Raw genomic sequence first — 6,612 nt, forward strand, 5'->3', positions numbered from 1 at the left:
TTCAATGGGACTTAACTTCCAACTAAATGAGGTTAGAGCTTCCACAACCCCAAATTGCTTGAAAGTTCGAATAGGACTCATATGTGGTAGACCTGTAATATAACTAAAAAAATTTTGGAAATAATATACACAGTGGTACCTTGAGTTATATACGCTTCAGGTTACAGACTCTGTTAACCCAGAAATAGTACCTTGGGTTAAGAACTTTGCTTCAAGATGAGAACAAAAATCGTGCTCTGGCGGCACAGTGGCAGCGGGAGGCCCCATTAGCTAAAGTGGTGCTTCAGGTTAAGAACAGTTTCAGGTTAAGAACAGACCTCCAGAACAAATTAAGTCCTTAACCTGAGGTACCACTGTATAATGAAATGAAAAAAACGTTCAAAATAACTTATGTTAAAAAACCAGAAGCTTTTTTATTAGGAATTATAGGTACCCAAATTCCCAGATTCCAAAGGATCAGAGGAAACTGTTTGTATATGCTACAGTGGCCTCCTGGATGTTACAAGCCCAGAGATGGAAGGAAGAGACAGCCCTGACCAGAGAAGAATTGTGAACCAAGTTGATGGACTATGCTGAAATGGCAAAACTAACTGGGAAGCTCAGAAACCAAGAAGACAAGAAATTTTAAAAAGAATGGGAAGTGTTTATAATGTATATACGAAATCATTGAAAACAGGTTAAGACATTAGCAGGATTTTAAATGAACTTGTAACGTAACAGAACATATAGATAACTTAAAGGTAAAGGTAAAGGGACCCCTGACCATTAGGTCCAGTCGTGGCCGACTCTGGGGTTGCAGCACTCATCTCACTTTACTGGCTGAGGGAGCCGGTGTACAGCTTCCGGGTCATGTGGCCAGCATGACTAAGCCGCTTCTACTGAACCATGAAAATGCCGTTTACCTTCCCACCAGAGCAGTACCTATTTATCTACTTGCACTTTGATGTGCTTTCAAACTGCTAGGTTGGCAGGAGCAGGGACCGAGCAACGGGAGCTCACCTCGTCCCGGGGATTTGAACCGCCGACCTTGTGATTGGCAAGTCCTAGGCTCTGTGGTTTAACCCACAGCGCCACCAGTGTCCATAGATAACTTAGGAAGATGGAAAATTGGAGAAGTACTGATATGCAGTTGAAAATAGAATTAAAAGGACCCATGGAAGGGGTGGGGGAAAGTCAGGAGATTTTGTATTGTTTTATGTTGTATGATTATATTTTCAAAAATCAATAAAAAAGATTGTAAAAAAAGAAAGTTCGAATAGGGACATCCATTTGGCAAGCCACCAATCCAAAAGAAAGATGTCTCATGTCCCCACAAAAAGATGCCTACATTACTTAACTTAGTCATCTCTCTCTTAATGCAAAATCACAGCAGTGCTTGATCACAAGTATTCTATAGACTGCTGGGGGAGCAATGACTCAGAATTTGACAGAGGGGGAAATGGATTTTAAATTATTTTTTCTCTATTGGAGGCTGGAAAGCAAGCCACGGCTACCAGATAAATTCCAAGAGAAGTTCTCAGAATTGGTCGACGCACAGCGTGTGTTTGGAAACAGAAGGTCTTGTTGAGGGAAACTGTCTCTCTGTCCATTAATCACATGGTTTTGTTCCAGGGCTTGATCAGATACTAAAGGTCCTTAAGTCCTGTGGATAATGCACTAGAACTGGATTTCTACCAATGAATTGAACTGCAACATTCCCTCCATCGCTATATTTCCACAGTTTGAAGCAAGCGTGAGGACCCTCTAGTGCTTGGGCGAATCTTCTTGGCCTGCCAGGGGTCTAATTTGGACCACAATAAGATTTTCCCCAAACCACGCCCCCTGTAAGTCAGCTGATGTCACTGGTTAACACTCCCTGTCTGACCTTGGGCATAGTCACTCTAAGCCAAGGGTGGAGAACCTGTGTCATAATTTTGCCATCTTATATTGTTTTGCTGGCCGATTGATTTATGGGCATTTCATTGTATTCTAATGTCAATTTTAATTGAACATGTCGTTCACTTTGGGAGCTTTTGAGAAGAAAAGCAATATATGTTAGAGTACAATCAAAAGGATGATCAATGTGATGGCCTGGGACTTGGGCTCAGACTGCACCAGATCCTCAGGCATCAACTGAACCAAGTCTGGGGCCTGATCCTGAAGAGTCCCAGTCTGCACAGGTGCTCCTGCAGCAAACACCAGCTGGGCCGAGTCAGGGGCCTGAGCCTGCCCTGGCTCCAGATGAAGGGATTACCTCGTTGTCTTCAGCTGGGTCATCACTTACAGCTGCTCCACTACCGGTTGGGTCAGGGGAGGCTGAGGCAGCCTCTGGGTCTAGTAACCCACCGACGTCTCCCGAGCTGCAGAGACTAAGGTCTGAGAGAAGGAGAGACCTGAGTACTCGCAGGAGGAGTGCTCACCTTCGGGCGAAACAGGGAGGTGAGTCGCCAGGGGATCAGGACTGGCTGTTACCCCAACAAAGATAAAAGCCTGTTGGACCCCGCCCCAGGTTGTGGGAGCAACATTGCTGTTTGCTAGATCCTGCCTGAGATCCTGTACCTGTCCTTGCCTGGTTTCCTGCCTGAGTCCTGCCTTGGTCCTGTCGGACTGACTCCTAGCGGAACCTTCAGATTCTGGACCGGACCTGGACTGCATTTCTCAAGTTACCCCCGGGGCCAGCACAATCAATGTGGATAGGGAGTTAGAAAGATTCATGGAAAGTAAGGCTTTCTGCCTATTAGTCATAGAATCATAGACTCACAGAATGGTAGAGTTGGAAGGGACCCCGAGAACATCAGTTCTTCCTGATGTTTAGTCAAAATATCCTTTCTCGTAACTTGAAGCCATTGGTTTGTGTCCTACCTTCCAGAGCAAGAGAAAACTAGCTTGTTCCCATCTGACAGCCCTTGAGATATTTAAATATGACTAACGTTATCTCCTCTCAGTCTCCTCTTCTCCAGGCTAAACATAACCAGCTCCTTCAACTGTTCCTTATAAGGCTTGGTTTCCAGACCCTTGACCATCTTAGCTTCCCTCCTCTGTACACACTCAAGTCACCACAGTCATGATGACTGTATGCTACATCCCAGAAGTGTGTCCGCATGTCTCTGAGCACCCACTGCTGGGAAAGAAAAAGCCGGCAAGTGAAAATGCTTATGGGCTTTCCAGAGGCATCTAATGGGTCAAAGGGCAGGGGGCAAGATGCTGGACTAGAAAGGCCTTTGAGCTGACCCAGCAGGACTCTTCATCTTTGCTCCTCCAGAAGGTAGTGATGGCCATCAAACTGGATGCCTTTAAAAGAAGATTAGATGACTTAATGGAGGAGATGATTATCAGTGGCTAATAAACTGATGGATTTGTTCTAGCTCCACTGTTGGAGGCAATGTGCTTCCGACTACCATTTTCTGGAAAGTGTAGGAAGGGACAATGCTGCTGCACTCAGGTTCTGCCTGCTGGTTTCTGGTTAGCCAATGTGAGAAGACGATGCTGGAAGATGGACTTTTTGCCTGAGCCAGCAGGGCTCTTCTACTATGTTCTTTATGAGGAGGAGAACATCTAGGTCAAAGAGTTCCTGTCACTTCTGAATTATTTCCACTTTGGCAAGAACGAAGAAGTTTCACGTTGTGGCTTTAAAGAGGAGTGAATGGTGAATTTTTGCCTTTTTGCATCGACGAGTGGAACATTGTACCCATTAGTGGCCCAAAGACTTCAAACAATCCAATATTTCAATGGCAGGGACATTCAGATTGCACATCAAAACGCCGGGTTGCAATCCCTTGGGGCAGACAGAGAGATCTGCCAAAAAAAAAAAAAAGTGTGCTCAAATAATTTCACTGAAATAAGGTCAGGTCACCTCACTGAAGGGGATTGAAGCAGGTTCCCTGTGGATCAGGGCTGGATGTTTTTGCAGGGAGAGAAGCATAAACTTTAATCCTCCCCAACCAAGTGACCTTCTTTGGCTTTGCACAAACCAGCAGCCATGTCTTTAGCACTGAAGCATACGGGGATGCTGTGGCTGGAGCCAGTTTATGTGGCGGAGAAAAGACGTTTTGGGAGCAGCATGGCTGCCTGATACAATCTGCCTTGGAGCAAAGGCTCAGCTCATTCCTCCCTCCATGATAAAATGCTTCCCCGCTGCCTTCTTCCACAAACTGAAAATGCCCAGCACAGTTATTATGAGAGGGAGAAAAGCTTTTCTCTGTCTGTTTTCTCTGCACCATGTATCATTGTACAAATCCCGTATCATTTCACCTCTTATTTGCCTTTTCTCCAGACTACAAAGCCCCAAACGCTGCCACCTTTCCTCACAGGGGAGTCCCTCCACCCCCTTGATCCTTTCGGTGGCCCTTTTCTGAACCTCTCCCCACTCTGCAGTCTCCTTTTTGATGTGAGGTGACCAGTCATGCTCACACATGAGGGTTACATTGCTTTGCATCGCTTTGAACTGCGAATACAAAAGCTACCTTGGCCAGAAGACTCATTTACATTACACATGGCTCCGCTCCGCTTTGATTTCTGTGTTCAGCATAAACGTTTTAACATAAATGATGCAAGAGAGAGGCTCAAAGCTTAACATGTGAAAGCACCGCAGACGTTCACAGCTGTGCTGACTGATCTTCGGAGCTGGTGGACTTCTATTTTCTAGCTCTATTTTCTGATTGAGGGGACCAGGACTGCACGATGTGCTCTTCTTCTTCTTCTTCTTCTTCTTCTTCTTCTTCTTCTTCTTCTTCCTCTTCCTCTTCCTCTTCTTCCTCCTCCTCCTCTTCTTCTTCTTCAACCACACTTAGCCAAGTAAGATTGTCTTTCATAAACACAGTTTTAACAGTGTGTCCGTAAGTGACTGTGGAGGCCAATTCTGGATCCACATGTTCTTCCACAGTGAGGACAAAGGTTTCTGGGCAGGAGCTGATCATGGTAAGGGTTTGCCAAACATGCCTTCCTCTTAGCACATTTCTCCCTTTCATCCTGAGTTTGAGCGTCTTCAAAGCCCATGACACCTTTGGTAAAGGCTGTTCTCCAACTGGAGTGCTCGCAGGCCAGTGTTTCCCAGTTGTCAGTGTTTATACTACATTTTTAAAGATTTGCCTTGAGACAGTCTTTAAACCTCTTTTGTTGACCACCAGCATTACGCTTTCCATGTTTCAGTTTGGAATAGAGTAGTTGCTTTGGAAGACAATAATCAGGCATCCACACAACATAACTAGTCCAGCAAATGTTGGAGAATCATTGCTTCAACAACTGTGATTTTTGCTTCTTCCGGTACACTGCGTATAGCGTGTGGCTTACACACATAGCGTGAAAATGTTGCACAGTGTGCATGCTTTGTGTATGTTGCCCTGGGATATTGAGTGGGCCCATCCCCCTCCTTGAAGATTTAGGCAGGCCAAGGTCCCTCGCTCCCCCTCCAGATGGCGCCTCTGTCTCTGAACACCATGGTGCATTTTTCACTAAGGCTAGCGTTGAGTTCCCAGTCCCACTAGCCCAGAGATGGAGAACCTATGGCCATCCAGATTTTGCCGGACTACAACTCCTGCCTGTGTTGTTCCAACACAAGCCTGAGGGGACAACTGTAATGGAGCAATAAGAATGCATCTCTCTGCAAAAAGTGACTATGCTTTGAACAAAAGTGACCATTGCAGCCCGGGATTCCACTTGCTAAGGAGTCATTATGGATTATTAACCAAATAATAAATCCCCATTATAAAGATGGCTTTAATAAGACAGCATTATGGACCCATTATGGCTTAATGTGTACCTGCTTCGTGCTGCTCTATGTGATGGAGGATTTTATTTCCTTTCCCCCGTGGCTTTGGTTTCAAAATACCAGAAAATTTAATGCTGATGAAGTCTGCCCAAGTGGAAACCAAGGAGATTGCTTGGCTATACTGTTCCCAGAGCAGGCATTTAGCACAGGGAGATATTCTAGCCTTTGGAGTGCCGGTGACGGGAAAGGAAGCTTCCCAGAATGCCTAGGGCTTCCCAGAAGTCAAATGCAGTGACTTGCTATAGGTGTCACCCTGAGGAAAGGTTGGTAGTTCTTAGCCACATACCTTGGATGCTGTAAGCAGAAGCTTGGCAAATACAATCAGTGGCAACTGTTAGGGCCAGGGGCACTAGCTTGCAAGGGCGGTGGGTGATGTCACACATGTGACGTCTGGACATCACATGGACCGCATACCACTGAATACAATCATGGTGCTCTGAGGCTGTTGGATTCTGGGACTGTGCGAGTCTTCTTACTTGAGACCCAAGGCATTTCAGGTCATCTGTTTCTCATGCATTCATCCTGATTTGTTTGCCATGAGGTTAGAATGATAATGCATCAGTCATTATAACACACTTTCCCGTGCCTTTCTCTGTCACTTTCCTTACTGCAGAAAGAATGGCCTTTGGAGGAGGTGGATCTGCTGTGCAAGAACTCCAAATACGATACGATACAATAATCTTTATTGTCATTGTCCCATACAGAACAACGAAATTGAAAATCTACACCAGACATTCAGAAACCAACAAGCCTGCTATCCCACCTATCCCAGCCTGGGATCAAATTTAATTGCACCTCTAGAATTTGCCACTACGTGATTGAATCCCACCCCAAAACTGCAAGACTCTGAAAGCACCTGCACATTT

The sequence above is a fragment of the Podarcis vaucheri genome (assembly GCF_965113315.1).
Source record: "Podarcis vaucheri genome assembly, chromosome: 8".
Lineage (NCBI taxonomy): Eukaryota > Metazoa > Chordata > Lepidosauria > Squamata > Lacertidae > Podarcis > Podarcis vaucheri.